An 18,674-nucleotide genomic window follows, 5' to 3' on the forward strand; every position below is an offset into this window, starting at 1 on the left:
GCATAGACATTTTCAGGATTACCCCCACTGAGGAAGGCAGTGGATGGGGGTATGGGTATAGGGATAGGTGCATAGTCAGATAATGCAAATTGTGTAATGGGTTTTAGTGTGCTTTGAGCTGCCAAGTGAACCACAAGGGCCACATGGCAGTCGGAGGTCGAGATATATAGATATATATAGTTAAATAGATATCTACATAGCAATATAGATATATAATCTCCACCTCCAACAAGGTCCACTGCACTGTCCATCCACCCTATACGTCAAAAAAGCTGAGCACCACTGGCACAGATAGCCATAAAGAATGAATCACAAAGGGTCAACCGGGAATGTGAGGACAGGAAGAATTGGTATGCTGCATTTTCCCCTATTTCCATAACATCCCCAGTTTAAAGCCAAATGTTTATTAGCTTTTGACCAAATTCCCCAGACGCTAAATGAAGGTGCAGCATTTAATTATCACACTCTAGGATTCTCTTTCACCACCAAAATACCTGTATCCATTTTAGATTCTGATATTTCAGGACCATGACTCCCTCAGCTCATGGAACGAGCTGTCACGGCTGCCCAGAGCGCGCACAGGCAGGGCTAGATCTCCTGCTGCACACATGGATCCACAGGCAGGGCTAGATCTGCTGCAGGGCAGGGGTCTCAGCAGGAGCTCATGCAAAATCATTGTATTGGACTCCCAGGGGAATCCCCAGCACTGGGGACTCAGGACCAAAACCCTCAGGCCTCCAGAGCTGGCCTTGGTTCCTTACCACATTCCCAGATGTCCAGAGAAATCACCAATGGACACCTGCACCCCAACTCCAGCACAGGGCACTGGTAGCTGGGCACCCAACACAAGTCCCTGAGCTTGACTTGACCCCATCACCCCAGAGCACCAGCACCTCCAGTCCCTCAGGCAGAGGCAGACATCTCATCCCCTCTTAGAAGAGGAGGACATGAGGGACCAAGGCTGAGATTCATAGGACCCTGAGATATTCGGGCCCCAAACTTGCCTGGTAACAGGGACCTGAATCCTGGGGGGCGGTCACTCCTTGCCACCAGGGGGGTGGAAACAAGCAGGGGGAAGAACCCACAGCCCCTGCCCACAGCCTGGCCCTGGCCACAGAGCCCAGGACCGGCCCTTCCCCTCTGGCGGTGCTGACCCTAGTGTCTCCCCTGTGCCAGAGACTGAGCCCCATGCAGAGAGAGCAGGGCCCTGTGCTGAGCGCTCCCAGCCTGGGGCTGCTTATACCCTCCTGGGAGCAGCATGCAAATCCCTGGCCAGGGATACTGGTTAAATAGAGATCCTGTATCCAGGAGCCTCAGTCTGTACCCAGCCCCTTGCTGCCTGCTGAGTCCCCCGTGATATAGGGCAGCAGCAATGAACTCCTTATTCCTATTCCTGTTCCTTCTCTCTACTCCCCCATGTAGGTTATGAGGAAAGTTCAGGGGAATCCAGGGCTCTGCGGTTTGTCCATGGACCTTATTTTTTACCTACTTTCTTTTCCCTTTAGGTGTGCTCTCTGCTGTGCAGCTGGTTGAGTCTGGCCCAGGGCTGGTGAAGCCTGCAGAGACCCTCACCCTGACCTGCACTGTCACAGGTTCCTCCATCACCACCAATGGTTACTATTGGAGCTGGATCCGGCAGCCTCCTGGGAAAGGGCTGGAGTGGATGAGGTACATTAGCTACACTGGTGGCACAAGCTACAACCCGTCCCTCAAGAGCCGCATCACCATTTCCAGGGACACTTCCAAGAACCAGTTCTCCCTACAGTTGCGCTCCCTGGCAGCCGCAGACACGGCCACGTATTACTGTGCCGGTGACACAGTGACACAGAGCAGAGCAGCAGCTGTACAAAAAGGGGAAGCCTGGTCTTCCTAATGTAGCAGAATTACAACTTGGGCAGGGAAGTTTCCTCCTAGAAACCCCACACACATGGAGAGAAACTCAGACAGGATCAGCCTTGGTCACCTGAGGGCTTGCTGTATTTGGACCTGTAAAGGCCTGATGAAGCTGAAGTTGGTTGCTTATTCCCAGTTCCCTATTCCTTATTTCTGGTTCCCGTTTCCTTTTTTAAAGGTAATCTAGACCCAATAAAAACTCATTATTAATGAATGACACATCCTAAAGAAACAGAATTTCATTAGGTATGCATATGTACTAATTAATATGTAAAATGAAATGCCACATCCAGTACAGAGCCTTAAATGAATGTCAGATTAGGATGGGATTATGGGGCAAAATACTTTTTGGGCCACCCCACATTTCATAGTGATGCCACAGGGGGACTGACCCAAAGAACTTGTCCCGCCTGGCCCAAAGTACGATTTGGCCGTGCCAGGCTGCCAAGTAACAGTCTGCACGCCCACTGTACTAAGTATAATGCCTTGAATAAGGAACTGGATTTTGGGCTGGGATTATGGCTAGAAAATGTTCTTGGGCCACCCACAAGAATACGTCTGTGCCACCGAGGGACTGTCCTGAACATCTGTGACCAGTGGCCTGCCGTGCCCTAAGTGTGGTTTGGCCATGCCAGGCTGACAAGCCATTGTATCAGACACCCAGGGGAATCCCCAGCTCTGGGGACTCAGGACCAAAACCCTCAGGCCTCCAGAGATGGCCCTGGTGTCTCACCAAATTCCCAGGTGTCTGTGCAGGCCGGGCCCCGATCCCGCCCTCGTCGCCATGCACGGCGGTGATTCCGATCCCATTCTGGCCGCCAGGGGCAAGCCGGGGGCGAACCGGGGTCGTACCGGACCCGTCTCCGGTGCACGCGGGCTGTGGCCGGCAGCCCGGACACGCGGGGTGGGAGAGAACCGTGAGGCGGCTTTGCACACGCGAGTTAGAATTAGTCACGGAGGCGTAACGGTTGATTGAAAAGATTGTTTACTTACACCCAAAGATGGTATCGGTGTAGGCTGGACAAGTTTCCAGGCACAGCTCCCGCTTGAACCCTCGTTGGAGGACTCTGACAAAACGATTGCTCACACGGAGTTTGCTAGGCTCTGCAGATACAGTTCAGTTGGGTTCGAAAAGTTTCCCTGGAGTTATTCAGGCTCCGCGGGTCCGATAAGTTTTCCCCGGAGTTTGCTAGGCTCCGCGGGGTCCGAAGTTACAGGAAAGGGATACGTCTAGGATTGCGCGCGGCGACGGGGAGAGGCTAGAGGCGCGGTTCGTTCTTCCCTCCGGAGTAGTTAAAGCTCCGTGGGTTCGGTTATTAAGCCTCTATTGCCTGCTTAGGAGAGGCGCGCCGGGTCCGCGAGGGTCCACAGTGCTTGGAGATCTTCACACAGAATCTCTTTCTCTTCCTCCCTCCTCTGGCTTGGGCGGAAACTACCCAAGCCTTGTGTACGGCTAGCAAGCCAATCGCTAGCCGCCACGTGTGCCTAAATTAGGAATCGGCCAATAACATGGCGTGGATCCTAATACAAATGGCGGGAACTTCTTTACAACGTGTATCACTAGGATGCAAGAAAGAGATGCACACTGCAAAGAAGCTACAATTTGGCAGGAAATCCCCCGCTGCACCAGAGCTCTCTCTCGCAGCAGAGAGCTCTACCGTGCAAAGAAAGCGACAAATTGGCGGGAAATAATTTAGCAGTGTCGAAGCACACACACAAACAAAAAATCACAACTTTGGGTTGTGACAGTGTCCAGAGCAATCACCTATGGGCACCTGCACCCCAACTCCAGCCCAGGCCACTGACAGCTGAGCACCCAAAACAACTCCCTGGGCTTGATGTGACCCCATCAGCGCAGGGCACCAGCACCTCCGGTCCCTCAGGCAGAGGCAGACACAACAGCCCCACTGAGAAGAGGAGGCCAAGAGGGACTAAGGCTGAGATTCACAGAGCCCTGAGACATTCAGGTCCCAAACATCCCTGGTAATAGAGACCTGGATCCTGGGAGGAAGTCACTCCTTGCCCCCAGGGGTGGAACCGAGCCTCTGCCTGAGCCATGGCCTGGCCGCGGCCACGGAGCCCAGGACCGGCCTTTCCCCTCTGGCGTGCTGACCCCAGTGTCTCCCCTGTGCCAGAGACTGAGCCCCATGCAGAGAGCAGGGCCCTGTGCTGAGCGCTCCCAGCCTGGGGCTGCTTATACCCTCCTGGCAGCAGCATGCAAATCCCTGGCCAGGGCTACTGGTTAAATAGAGATCCCGTATCCAGGAGCCTCAGTCTGTACCCAGCCCCTTGCTGCCTGCTGAGTCCCCCGTGATATAGGGCAGCAGCAATGAACTCCTTATTCCTATTCCTGTTCCTTCTCTCTACCCCCCATGTAGGTTATGAGGAAGGTTCAGGGGAATCCAGGGCTCTGCTGTTTCTCCTTGGACCTTATATTTTATCTACTTTTCTTTCCCCTTTAGGTGTGCTTTCTGCTGTGCAGCTGGGTGCATCTGGCCCAAGGGGTGGTGAAGCCAGCAGAGACCCTCACCCTGACCTGCACTGTCACAGGTTTCTCCATCACCACCAGTGCTTACTATTGGAGCTGGATCCAGCCGCCTCCTGGGAAAGGGCTGGAGTGGATGGGGTACATTAGCTACAGTGGCAGCACATACTACAACCCAACCTTCAAGAGCCGCATCACCATTTCCAGGGACACTTCCAAGAACCAGTTCTCCCTACGGCTGGGCTCCTTGACAACCACAGACACGGCCACGTATTACTGTGCCAGGGACACAGAGACACAGAGCAGAGCAGCAGCTGTACAGAAAGGGGAAGCCTGTTCTTTCTAATGCAGCCGAATTGCAACTCAGACAGGGAAGTTTCCACCTAGAAACCCCACACACATGGGGGGAATCTTGGACAGGATCAGCCTTGGCCACCTGAGGGCTTGCTATATTTGGACCTGTAACATTGCAGAAAGCAAAGGCCTGAGAGCTTCACCGGGCATGTGTCAGACAGTCGGTATAAAACAGTACATCTCTCACAGAAGCCCCATCATAGGGTGTTTGGGATCCTCATCCCTGTGAATGGCCATGTCAGTGGGGCTCCTCAGTCCCTTGGGCCCTTGGGAAATGTCCAGCCCAGCCTGCCCAAAGGGGGACGAGCATGATAGTTCAAGTCCTGAATTTCCAAGAAACATTTCTGCTGGCATTATATTCAGCTAAGTGTACCCAGGTCTACACGGGGTTGTATTCCCGTCTCCAACTGAGGGAATTATTGGCAGGGCAGTGTGCTGTGGAGGGACACAGCAGCCCAGTGGCTGCCTTTGTCCCCTATAGTGTCAGGCCCAGTCAATCAATTACTGAACTATATACAAATTTATTATTGCAATAAAACCAGTAAAGTGTAAGGACATAAATTATATATATGTATATTATATATATGTATATATATTATATACCAAACCCCAAAACAACACTCACAAAGCAGGGGTCATGAATGCAGGGCAGGGGGCTCAGGGTACCTGGGAGCATGGTCCCCAGTGCCTGAACCTGCACTCCTGGGGCAGCAATGCAAGCCCTGGCTTAATTCACTGCTCTTGCAGACACCCAAGTGAGGGACAACCCTCAGCCTCAAAGCTCCCAAACACGTTGAACAGCGACACAGAGTGGGCTGAGAGGAAGGGAAGGGAGCAGGAAGGATTCATCTAAAAAGCAGTCTGTATTTTTGTGTAGACCACACAGACAGGACCCCACATGCAGACCTCGCATTCAGCCCCTCTGGCCCAGCCCTCCATTGCACTGGACCCTCCTCCTCCCAGGGAGGGGGCTGGAGGGCTGGAGTAGAGCGGGGCTCTATGAGAGCAGAGAGATGCAAATCCAGTGCTGCAGAGGCCTCATAAATGCTGACACCCTCTGGTCCTGCAAGGTTGGGGGGAGCAGGGCGTGAGCAGAGGTCTGTGCCATCCCTGCAGCCCAGCACCATGCTGTCCTGGGGATCTCTCCTCTTTCTCCTCATTGCCCTGTCAGGTGAGTCCCCAGCCCCATCCCACACATCCCTGCACACCCTCAGGGAACAACAAATAATAATCCTCACCTGATTCAAAGGCCAATGGAAAATCTGCAGTGAGTGGTGCCCTGGCTCCGTGGCCGTTGGCAGAGGCTGGCAGAGACAGGATCCTGAAACATGCTTTTTTCTCCCCAGGTGCCCAGTCCCAGGTGCAGCTGCTGGAGTCGGGAGGGGATGTGAGGAAGCCTGGAGACTGTCTGCGCCTCTCCTGCAAAGCCTCCGGATTCACCTTCAGCAGCTTCTACATGGACTGGGTCCGACAGGCTCCTGAGAAGGGGCTGGAGTGGGTCGCAAATATAAATGCTGCTACTGCTAACCTCACCACATACTACAGTGCTGCGGTGAAGGGGCGATTCACCATCTCCAGAGACGACTCCAGCAGCACATTGTACCTGCAGATGACCAGCCTGAGAGCTGAGGACACGGCCCGGTATCACTGTGTGAAGCCCACAGTGACCAGAAGCCTGCTGTGCCCAATACAAAAACCTCTGTGCAAACCTCCTGCCAGCTCAAGCCAGCACAGAGCAGCAGCCAGGGCCTGAGCACAGTAGCTTAGGCAGAGGGGGACACCGGGCCCAGGCACACGCCGTGCGCAGGTAGTGTGACGCACAGCGGGAGCGCAGAGCACGCAGCCCCTGCCCACTTGGGCAGCAGGGTCCTGGCCACAGCATCCTCCCTCCTCCCTGCAGCAGCTGGCTCAGACACAGCCAGCCAGGAGACCCCAGGCCCTGGACAACTGCCCCAGCACCTCGCACAGCCAGGCTGGGATCAAGCTTCTCCAGCACTTGCACTCCTGGCAAACACCCACAAGCCAGGACACAGGGAAGGGCAGCTCTGGCCTGAAGCCTCTGGCTGGTGGGTGCTATGAGTCAGACCAGCACTGTCCCACATGTCCATGGCTGGGGCGAAGCGTGACCATGGAGGACATGGCTGTAGAGAGGGACCCATGCATGCTTGCAGGGGTGCTCCAGGGACCCTCAGTGACTCTGCCCTGCAGATCCCACCCTGCTGACCTGGGCACCAGGCTCCCAGCTCCCTCAGCCTCGTGCGGCCACCTCACATTGAGCCAATGCTGGAGCGCACAGCCCCAGCAGAACGGCAGCCCCTGCCTGGGGCAGAGCCCTGTGCCTCAGCTGCATGGCCCCCGCTTCATGGGAAGTAGGGCAGAGATCAGGGACCTGGCCAGGCTGTGGGCACTCATAGCTCAGTGCTGCAGGGGGATGGACCCAGGAGTCAAGAGCAGGCCAGGGCAGGAAGCAAGGTGGTCTTTAGTCCTGCTGCCTGATGAGAGCCCCAGTTGCACAAGCACCCATGTCACGAGTTTTGTCTGTCAGCAGCTAGGGGTGCAGGGCCCCTGGACCCCCCTGCACAGATCTCCTTAACAGCTGGCAGGCTTCCTGGCCACAGCAGGGCATAGCAGCCAGGCCGGCAGTAGTTTCCTTCTCCTCTGCCACAAGACAGACACAGTAGCACAGCCACTGTCACTGCTGGCCAAGGAAACCCAAGCGCCAACTTGTGTCAGAAATGCCACCGTTTGTGCCCCTCTCCAGAGATCTGTCTTTGCCAGAGGGACACAGCGAGAACCACAACACCAGGCATTCGGCTCTCAAAAGTGATTTTAATTTAGGGCTTCAGCACTCAGGCCTTAACCTGGAGCCCAGGGCAGGGAGTGCAGACACCTCTCCCCTCAGCTTCCTCTCCCAGCTGCAGGGCAGGAGCCTGCCAGGAGCAGCCAACAGCCTCCCTGCAGCCTGCTGGAGCAGCTGGGCTGGAACAAGCTGGGAGGTTAGCCCTGCCCGTGCTGCTCCCTCTGGCCTGCCCCTTCCCTCCTCCAGCCTGGCCTGCACAGGGCATGTTTCCGCATACAAGCTGCTCCCCTGCATCTCCCCACCACCTAGTCCCTGTCTCTCAGTCCTACCCAGCCTGAGTTATCCTTGCAGCACTGGCCTGTTGCACTGATGCCATCCACTTTTCTGCTGGGAGTGAGACCAACAGCAAGAGCAGACACAAGCAGCAGGGTCACTGTGTGTGCGCCTTGGCAACGGGTACAGACATGGACCAACAGGCACTGCCAATAGCAGAGCAGAACATGTACACACATAGAGCAGCAACACATGCACACACTCACGCATACACATATAAGTCACTCCATATTATTCCTAGATCAGACCCTGGCAAACTGTCTGTGAAAGCTTAGCTCACCCTAGCAAACCTGACTATGTAGTTGCCTCTGGAAACTCAGTGCCACTGCACCCAGGAGCTGAGCTTCCCTCTCCGGCTGTAGTTTCTGCTCCTGCAGTGCCCTGCTCTGCCCCCTGCTCCTCTAGACCCTAATCCCAGGTGAGGGTTGGGGGCTGCAGACATCTCCATGTATTGCACAGGAGACAGGAAGCACAGGCACAGAGAAGGGCAGGCACTGGGCCAAAGGGAAGCAGGTCCCTTACAGGCAGGTAGTGCCTTGGTCAGCATTTCCCCTGGCTGTGCTCAGTAAGACACAAGGCAAAGCAATGCGGCCCCCTGCTCCACCCCAGGCCCCCGCCGTTCACTGTAATACCTGCCCTACCCTAGGTGATTCCCAAGAGCACGGGGAAGCGCCATCCTGCATCTGTATCCTCCATCTCTCACTCCAACATGGCCTCCTCATCAGCTTGTGCTGCCCCACACTGACCCCACCTGCAACCTTTGCGTCTCCTGGAAGAGCAGAAGCTCCTTGGGGCACGGCCCTGATGTCTGCTCTGGGCCGGTGCATCACGAGCACAACAAAGGCTGGACCAGAGCTGTAGCCAGTCAGAGCTGTAAGGACAAGGGAAGACCTGGCATGAGCAAGGGGAAAACCACAGACTTCCCTGAGGCAGGTATCAGCAGCAGTCACTGCACTGGTCCCGGGGAACAAAACGCACACAAACAAGCACACGTGCATGTGCATGCACACTGGATGATTTGCAATTTCCACTGATCCATCCCCCACCTCCAGACCCAAGAGGGGGTGTCATATTGGGGTTCAGGCCCTGAGCTTCCAGCCTACGCCTGAGAAAGCAGGAGCCTGGGGCACCATGACATGAAGCAGGACCAGGGTGGGGGGGACCTCTCTTCCACTCCCAGCCCAGCCCTCTGAAGACCCGAGCTGGCAACAAGCAGGTAACTGCAGGGGGGCAGGAGTGAGGGGAGCTGGTGCCCCCAGGGCAGACCAGGAGCAGGGCAAGGTGGGGCTCTGAGCAGGTCTCAGGAGTCGGTGAAGCCGAGAGGGGGCTGACTATCAGAGACAAACCTCAGCACTAGGGGTCTCAGCCCCAAGCCCCTCAGGCTCCCAGGCTCCCCCAGGTAGGACTGGCACCTCAGGGAACATCGCTGGTGCCCAAATCCCTACAAAACCCAGGACCCATACCCTAACTCAGGTTACTGACACACGGGAACCCAACATGACCTGCTGGGATCTGGCCTCATCCTTGCCAGGTGCCATTGTCTCCTGTACACCAGGCAAATGGGGATGTCTTATCCCAACTAAGGAGAAAAGGCCAAGATGGACCAAGGCTGAGGATCAAGGGCCCCTGAGATACTCGTGCCCTGTCATCAGGTTGGGGGGGAAGAGCAGGGAACTGAAGCCAGAGTCCCTGCCCACAGCCTGGTTCAGCCATGGATCCAAGCACCGGCCCTTCCCCTCTGTCTGTGCTCATCCCACCACCTTCTTCTGTGCAGAGACTCAGAGGCCTGTGCAGAGAGAGGAGGGCCCTGTGCTGAGCACTCCCAGCCCAGGGCTGCTCACACCCTCCTGGGACCTGCATGCAAATCCCTGGCCAGGGGCTCCTGCTTAAATACAGCTTCTGGGCCGTGAAGCCTCAGTCCATGCCCAGCCCCTTCTTGCCTTCTGGGAGTCCCCCTTGTTATAGGGCAACAGAAATGAGCTCCTTATTCTTCTTCCTCTTTCTTCTCTTTTCTCTCCCATGTAGGTTGTGGGGAAGGGTGGTGGGAAGCCAGGGCACTGGGGCTTCCTCCCTGGACCTTCTTCTTCACCTACTTTCTCTTTTCTTTAGGTGTGCTCTCTGCTGTGCAGCTGGTTGAGTCTGGCCCAGGGGTGGTGAAGCCTGCAGAGACCCTCACCCTGACCTGCACTGTCACAGGCGACTCCATCACCACCAGTGGTTATGCTTGGAGCTGGATCCGGCAGCCTCCTGGGAAAGGGCTGGAGTGGATGGCGCAGATATATGGAAGCAGTGATACCACATACTACAACCCATCCCTCAAGAGCCGCATCACCATTTCCAAGGACAGCTCCAAGAACCAGTTCTCCCTGCAGCTGCGCTCTCTGACAGCCGCAGACACCGCCACGTATTACTGTGCCAGAGACACAGTGACACAGAGCAGAGCAGGGGCTGCACAAAAAGGGGAAGCCTGTTCTTCTTAATGTGGCAAAATTACAACAGCCCAGACAAGGAAGTTTCCACCTGAAAACCTCACACACATGGAGGGAAACTCTCATAGGATCATCCTTGGCCATCTGAGGGTTGTTATATTTGGACATATAACAGTCCAGATAGCAAAGGCCTGAGAGCTTTGCTGGGCTTTTGACAAGACAGAGGTTATCAAGCAGTACAAGTCTCAAGAAGGCTTCACCACAGAGCATTTGGGGCCCTGTCAGCATGGATGGGTATGGCAGTGGGGCTCCTCCTCACTGCCTGGCCCTGCCTGCCCAAAGGGCCACCAGCACTATACTCCTCAATTCAAAACACACGTCTTTCCTGCAATTGCATTCACCAAAGCATTTCCAAAATGGTTGAGAGGAAGTACTCAGGTTCTCCTCTCCCACTCCAGTTTTTCCTGAACAGTGTGAGGGTTTGTGGAGTATTCACTCTAATCTCTTGTCATATATAAATCACAGTTGAGTATATTAGGACTCGAATTACCAGATCATTCCTCATTTCTTTCTTTCAGTGGTGACCCGGAGTCTTGCCTCCAACTTCTTTTTGTAAATGTGCTCGGCTGGGGGGATGTAACTTAAACACCACTGAGTGATGGAGTACTGGTCTATCCTAATGAGGTTTTGACCTTTCTAATACAAAGGATTTTTTTTTTATTCACCAGAAAATAAAAACTCACCAGGTGTTCTTTGTGCTGAAGATCTTTTATTAGGTGTCTCTCTAATTTTTCTAAATTGATTCTTAGGTCTCAGCATCACCTGAGTTGGCTGAACTGACAGAAGCCTGTTTCCCAATCTACTGATTAATGCCTTCTGCAGTAGAGGTAAGTGTTATGTCCCTTATAATCTATAACCTTCAAAAAAACTCAAGCAGTGTAAACTCAAATGTGATTCTGTCTTTTTTTCTAAAACAGGAGTGTCCCAAAAGAAGGTGCGTTCCCCTTTGGTTTTGTTGTATTTTATTTTAGGTTTCTCCTTTACAATGATAATTCAGCCTGAACCAATTTCCCAAATGAAGGATTTAAGAAAAGTTTTACTTGTCACTGTGCGACTCCGCCGTCCCTCCTCCGCTGACTGTCGCTTTCTCAGTGTCACGCTGACTCCAGGAGACTATTCTTGTCGGTGATTATTTATCCCGTTTCCCTCGACTCAACGCTGTCTCCCTTCCTTCCCAGCCAACTGACAGTCGGTTCTTCTCTGCCTCACCTTTACAATCAGCTGCCTCTTTCTTTCCATGGCATGCCTCTCTCCTCTGGTCTGTCTGGTGATGCTCCAGGTGCATCGAGCAGCTGCTCCAGAAATGCAGTTCCCACACCTTCCTCCTCCTGCCCCATCCCTCCAACAAGCTCAAGCCCCTGAGTCAGTGCTAGTGGAGGGGGAACACCAACCTGCAAGAAAAAGGCTTCTGCCAAGTCCAGCAGCTGGCAGGGGGTGTTTCCAGGGATCCCAGGGGCTCAGACAACAATCCCCGGTGGGGAGGCAGGGGCGGTGGTGCTGCCTTATGGCCACACAACACTGCCCAAGAAGGGGCTGTCTGGGAGCTCAGCCGCATGGGGAGACTCGTGCGAAAACCCAAGCTTGGGGAGTTTCTGGCACCAGGCCACCAACAACGCCCCTGAACCTCTCTGCTTCAAAAGGCAGCAGGCTCCTGCCATGCTGTGGGGGACCCTGGTCAGCTCTTCCTGTACTGGACAAGGGACACCCCTCATCTGTCAGCACGACCTGCCTGGAGCCCTAATACCCATCTGGGCAACACCCTGATCAGCCCTGGTCCTGGTTGTCCAGTAGCCCCTGGTGCCAGAGCCTCAGGCCCTCTCTGCTCATTGCCCTGTGTGCTCGGGGCACATCAGGGGCAGTGACTGGGGGTGGAAACATATAGTGGTTCCCTGGGGCCAGAGCGCAGCCCAGCCCAAACCCCTGGGAACAGCAGGCTGGAGCAAAGCTCAGCATCGACCCGCCTCCGATGTGGCCTCCCTATCTGGTGCTGCTGGGACGGGTCCTGCTGCAGCATTTAAACAGTACAGATGTCAGTACTGACCCATAAACAGATTGAAAAACCAACTCTAGACCTTTATCTGCTTCCTCAGGTTCCTCTTAATCAACGGACAGATCCATGCTGTGTCCAGTGAGACCTGCAAAAAGGCCCTTATAAAACAAGTGCAGGTAAATGGTGGATACAGTTTCCTGCATAATGCCTGGAGGGTTCCTCCTTAAACAGCACCCTGGCCCTCAGGGCCTCAGCGTCTCCCCAGACCTGCCCCTTCCTGCCTGCTGGAGGCACCAGGCATCAGTCACAGTGACCATGACAATGACCACGACACGGGTGCTAGTTTTGCTGTCACCTCTGGCAGCCCCTCTGGGTGAGTGTTTCCTGCACTGGGGGCAGGGGAACGTAGGGGAAGGGTCCATTTGCTAAAGCCAGGTTCATTTCTCTGTTAGGATATCAGCATCCTCTGGACTAAACCCCTGCACTCACCGACTGACTGCCAGCACAGATTCAGCAGCTGCCACCTTCCCTCACAGTAACACTCCTACAGTCGCACACACTTCCCAGAACCTGGGCCCTGCACTCGGGACGGCCCCTGCACAGCCCTGCACACTAACTCCCTGGCACTGCACTGACAGCCACAGCAGCAGCCATGAGCCAGACACACCAAGGCAGCTGCCAAATGCAGCCAGGGGAACAACCTCCCCAGGGTCCAGATAGGGACACGTGGAGGAAACCCCCAGCCTCAGGCCTGGTGGTATCAGGCTCCAGGGGAGGATTCAATGCAATTCTTTAGCTCTGGGGCCCCATCCTGAGGTACAGCCAGCACAGGTTTGTCACGGGTAGGTCTTCCTTAACCAATCTCATCTCCTTCTATGACCAGGTGATGTATCACCTGGACAAGGGAGAAGAGATGAATGTCATATACCTGAACTTTAAAAAAGCCTTTGATCTGGTGTCCCATGACCTCCTGTTGGAAAAATTGGCCAGCTGCGGCCTCGGCTACACCGCAGCCTGATGGTTGGGAAATTGGCTCTGAGGTCGGACCCAGAGAGTAGTGGGCGATGGCAGCAAGTCATTATGGCACGCCATAACCAGTGGCATCCCCCAAGGCGCTGTCCTTGGCCCGGTTCTCTTCAACACCTTTGTCAACGATGTGGACATTGGTGTCAGAAGCGCACTGCCTAAGATCACCAATGACACTAAACTTTGAGGCCTAGCGTCCACACCTGAGGACAGGCTAGCGATCCAGGCTGACTTGGAAAAATTTACTAAGTGGGTGGACACAAACCTGATGACATTCAATACTAATAAATGCAAGGTACTTCATCTCGGGGGGGAACCCGCAGCATACTTATAGGCTCAGCAGTGCTACACTTGCTAGCACCATGGCTGAAAGAGACTCGGGGGTCATGACTGACCATAAGATGAACATGAGCCACCAATGTGACGTCGCAGCTGGTAAAGCAAACAAAACCCTGGCTTGTATCTATAGATGCTTCTCACGTCAAATCTCAGGATTGTAATCCTCCCACTGTACCCAGCCTTGGTAAGGCCGCAGCAGGAGTACTGCATCCAGTTCTGGGCTCCGCAATTCAAGGAAGATGTTGAGAAGCTTCAGAGAGCCCAGAGGAGAGCCACGCGCATGATCAAAGGGAAAGAGAATAGGCTGTATGAAGAGAGGCTGAGAGCCAGGGGACTCTTCAGTCTGGAAAAGCACAGGCTAAGCAGGGACCTGGTGGCTACCTATAAGTACACAAGGGGTGTTCATCAGGATGTGGGAGAATGTCTGCTCACCAGAGCACCCCAAGGAAAAACAAGGACCAACGGTCACAAGACCTCCTACAAGACCATTTTAGGCTGGACATAAGGAAAAAATTCTTTATTGTCCAAGCCCCCAAGACCTGGAATAGACTCCCCCAAATGTGGTGCAGGCACCTACTCTGGACTTATTCAAGAAGCGCTTGCATGCTTATCTTGCTGGGGTCCTTTGACCCAAGCTGACTTCCTGGCCCTGGGATGGGGGCTGGTCTTGAAGATCTTTGAGGTCCCTTCCAGCCCTAACATCTATGAAACCCTGGAGCCCAAGACATGGAGAGGAGACACCTCGTTGCACCAGCAGTGGTTTATTTGTTTGTGAGCTAATTTACATTTGTTTCATTTTAATCTAATTTTGTTTTAATTAAGTTTTAGCATAATTCAATAATGTTTATCATAAATATAGCAGTCGTTTTATTGTATGTTCTAATGTATTGATTTTAAGTTGTTATTATGAATTTAGTTTGTTATTGCATCTTTACAGCGATTGCAGGTTGTCCCAGCAACACCCTCCTAGCTATCAATGGGCATTACCAGCCTATATACCAACACCCCACACCAGGATGGCATCCAAGTCTGCCTTACATATCTACAAGAGCAAAATTACAATTCAGAATACAGGCCCAAAGATATTAGTGACCTCATACACTTCATCCTCATACACAGCAATATCACTTTTAATAACCAACTCTTCCTCCAGATCACCGGCACGGCTATGCGCACCAAAATGGCCCCACAGTTTGCCGACATTTGTAGAAGCCACCAAGAAGAAGAATTCCTCAAGGACTGCACCATCAACCCTTGCTGTACTTAAGATATATCGATGACATCTTCATCATTTGCACTGAAAACCTGCAATCTCTGATTGAGTTCCATCACAAATTCAGCAATCACCATCCTCCATCTGACTATCTCTTGAATACTCCAGCACCAACATCTCCTTCTTGGACATGATGATCAGCATCCATAATAGTCCACTACAAACCTTATTATGCAAGAAACCCACAGACCAACGTGTATATCTGCAGTGAACAAGCAATCACCCTAAAAAAACACCACAAAAGCTGTTATATACAATCAAGCCCTCAGATACCCCCAAATTTGCACTGAGGAAAACACCCGGGATTGCCACGTCACTAGTCTAAAAAAGGCTTTCACCCAACAAGGAAACTCCTCCAGAGAGATAGATCGCATGTTTGAAAGAGCCATTTGGATACCGTGTGAAGAATTGCTGCAACACAGAAGAAAACCCCAAAAAATTGCATACCTGCAGTTATGACGTATCACCCTTCCCATGAATCCATAACAAAAATCCTCAAACTATTGCAACCCATACCAGAAAAACACCTTATCCTTAAAGAGTTCTTCCCAGAGCCAGCCATCCTAACCTTCAAACAAGCATCGAACCTCGTTAACCTCATCACCAGAAGCAAACTTCCTCAGGCCCAGAACACACCAACTGGATCCAGACCGTGCCATGACAAGAAATGCAAAACTTGCCCACACATCTCCACCACCCCCACGATTACTACACCCCACAACAGAGCCATCAGCATTCCCGGATCTTACAGCTGCAACTTCAGAAATGTTACAGAGCTCATCCAACACCAACCAAATGCCCTGATGGACAATACTTAGGAGAGACCAAACAACAACTGCGCCCCAGAATGAATGCACGCCGGAAATCTAGCAAAGACAAGAATACCCAGTGACCGGTGGGGGCACGTTTCTCACAAGAAAACCACTCGCTCTCCAATCTCCCAGTTCGGATCCACAACAGAAACTTACAAATCACCTGTCAGAGATGAGCCTATGAACTCCACTTAATCAGCCTCCTGGATAATAAAAAACCATCCCAGCCGCTGGCTTTTTTATTTTTCATTCCTTCCACGAAGAGCACACACCGACTGCAGAAAATTTCTCAGCCTGACAAAGGATTTTAAACCGGAACGTTTACTTCATTTTTGTTTTCCAAATATTTAAGCTGGTCTAATAAAAGATATCAGATTCACCCAAAGAACCGTGTCTACTTATTGTATCGTTATCTTTCGTTATTGTGTTCTTCTATATTTGGATGTGTGAATGAACAAATGAGGAGGGAATTGTAAAAGCAGAGTAGGCTATATGTCAGTAAAGAAGTTATCAAATGGTGAATCATGTGAAGTGGCTGAAGAACTCGGCCTGTACCAGGAGAAGAATAAATATAAACAGAAAAGATCAGGTTAAAGACAAGGTTTGCAACATCTCAAAGATAGATGCCCTGGACAAAAGCACACACCAGCGATAATGGAAGGATGTCGTAAAACAGAGCGATTGAAGAGCAACACTTCAAGACAAGGATGCATGAGCCAAACCGCTTGTCAGAATGGAAAAGTACTGAGATTTTAGACAAAGAAGTTACAGAGTCAGGAAAGGTGGACCGGTCACCCAACACCAACTTGATAATCCCTATAAAGGGGAGAGACTTAACAGTAAGAGGTGGGGTAACACTCTGTGAACTTCACTGGAACAGTCTGTCTCCCCCACTCCTGATCTCATATTAACTAAACTGGCTACCTATAGTATTTGAGCAGCAAACTTTGGTAACTATAACATCCTCAGAGTGATTTAAGAGTGAATGCTTGTGTATGTATGACTGCTCTTTTGCATATTATAATCAATAAATGAGGTATTCTGCCTTTTCCCCTCCCTCAAGTCTTGCTCATCATTTGAGCAACTTGCTAATTTGTGCAGCACTCTCCCCTCCCAGATGGACACCTTCCTCTCCAAACTCCTCCTCCCACAGTTTCTCTAAGCCCCAGGACAGGAGCCAGCCCAAAGCAGGAAACAGCCTCCCTGGCATGAGTCTGATGGAGCAGCTGGACCTGATGGGCAGGTAATGACTGCAACTGAGAGGTAATTAGGAACATATTAAACCTTTCCAGCCTAGTGCTCTTCCAGCAGTATGGTCTCCATCAGAGCACGGACAAGGTGTGTGTTTATGCACAGGAGGGTGGAAGTTGTCCCCTTGGCCTCTGCAGGACCAGGTCCCACCTCTGCACACACTTCCAGGGACTAGGTCCTTACAGCTCCAACATCTGGAGACACCCTCCCACCAGCCCCTTATTGCTTTGCAGTGAGAGGGCATCCTCTAGCTCAGCACAGCCTATGTAGAGAGGCAGAGATGTCCAGAGACACTCAGTGCCCTGCCAGGTCTCAGCTTTCTGCAGCACGTGCGACAAGGGCCCTCGGGGCAGGGACAGCCTGAACCAGGGACGTTCCTGTGCCCTCACCCCGACCCTGCAGAGACTCAGGCTGAACCAGGCTGATTTCTCCACCAGGGGGCAGCACCTCCCCCACCCACCTGTCACCCCCCGCCCCCCACACCCCCACGCAGCTCCTGTCCCACTGCACCAGCACACGGGGACCCCGGCTCCTTCCCACCAGCAAGGGACGGCACCACACACCCTGCACTGTGTTTGCTAGGCCCCTAAACAGCCTCCTGCCCCTTCCCCTAAGCATTCCCCAATAGGGATGCAGACACAGCCCCTGCCCCACAGCCTGCAGCCAGGCAGGGCTCAGCTAGTCCCCGTCTCAGTCCTACCCAGACTGAGCGATACTTGCAGCCCTGACCTGGTGCACTGATACTTAGGGAGGTCATCCGCACGACACCAACCACTTCTCCTGCTGAGAGTGAGACCCCCAGCAAGAGAACAGGGACAAGAAGCAGGGTCACTGTGTGTGTGCCTTGGCAAAGGTTATGGATATGGAGTTACAAGCACTGCCTATAGCACAGGGGCACATGTACACACACACAGAGCAGCAACACATGCACACACTAAAGCACACACATATAAAACCCTCCATATTATTCCTAGGTCAGGCCCTGGCAAACTCTGTCTGTGTAAGCTAAGCACAACCTAGCAAACCTGCACATGTAGCTGCCTCTGGAAACTCAGTGCCACGGCACCCAGGAGCTGAGCTTCCCTCCTGGGCTGTGGTCTCTTCTCGTGCAGTGCCCTGCTCTGCCCCCTGCTCCTCCAGGCCCTAGTCCCAGGTCAGGGTTGTGGGCTGCAGACATCTCCACATATTGCACAGGACACAGGCAGCACAGGCACACAGAGAAGGGCAGGCGCTGGGCCAAAGGGAAGCAGGTCCCTTACAGGCAGGTAGTGTCTTTGTCAGCATTTCCCCTGGCTGTGCTCAGTAAGACACAAGGAAAAGCAACGTGGCCCCCTGCTCCACCCCAGGCCCCTGCCATTCACTGTAATACCTGCCCCAATGCTAGGTGATTCCCAGGAGCACGGGGAAGCCCCATCCTGCAGCTGTAAGCTCCATCTCCCACTCCAACACGGCCTCCTCATCAGCTTGTGCTGCCCCACACACACCCCACCTGCTGCCTTTGCATCTCCTGCAAGAGCAGGAGCTCCTTGGGGCAGGGCCCTGAGGTCTGCTCTGGGCCGGTGCAGCACGAGCACAACAAAGGCTGGACCAGAGCTGTAGCCAGTCACAGCTGTAAGGACAAGGGAGGAC

The sequence above is a fragment of the Alligator mississippiensis genome, chromosome 7 (assembly GCF_030867095.1).
Source record: "Alligator mississippiensis isolate rAllMis1 chromosome 7, rAllMis1, whole genome shotgun sequence".
Taxonomy (NCBI): domain Eukaryota; kingdom Metazoa; phylum Chordata; order Crocodylia; family Alligatoridae; genus Alligator; species Alligator mississippiensis.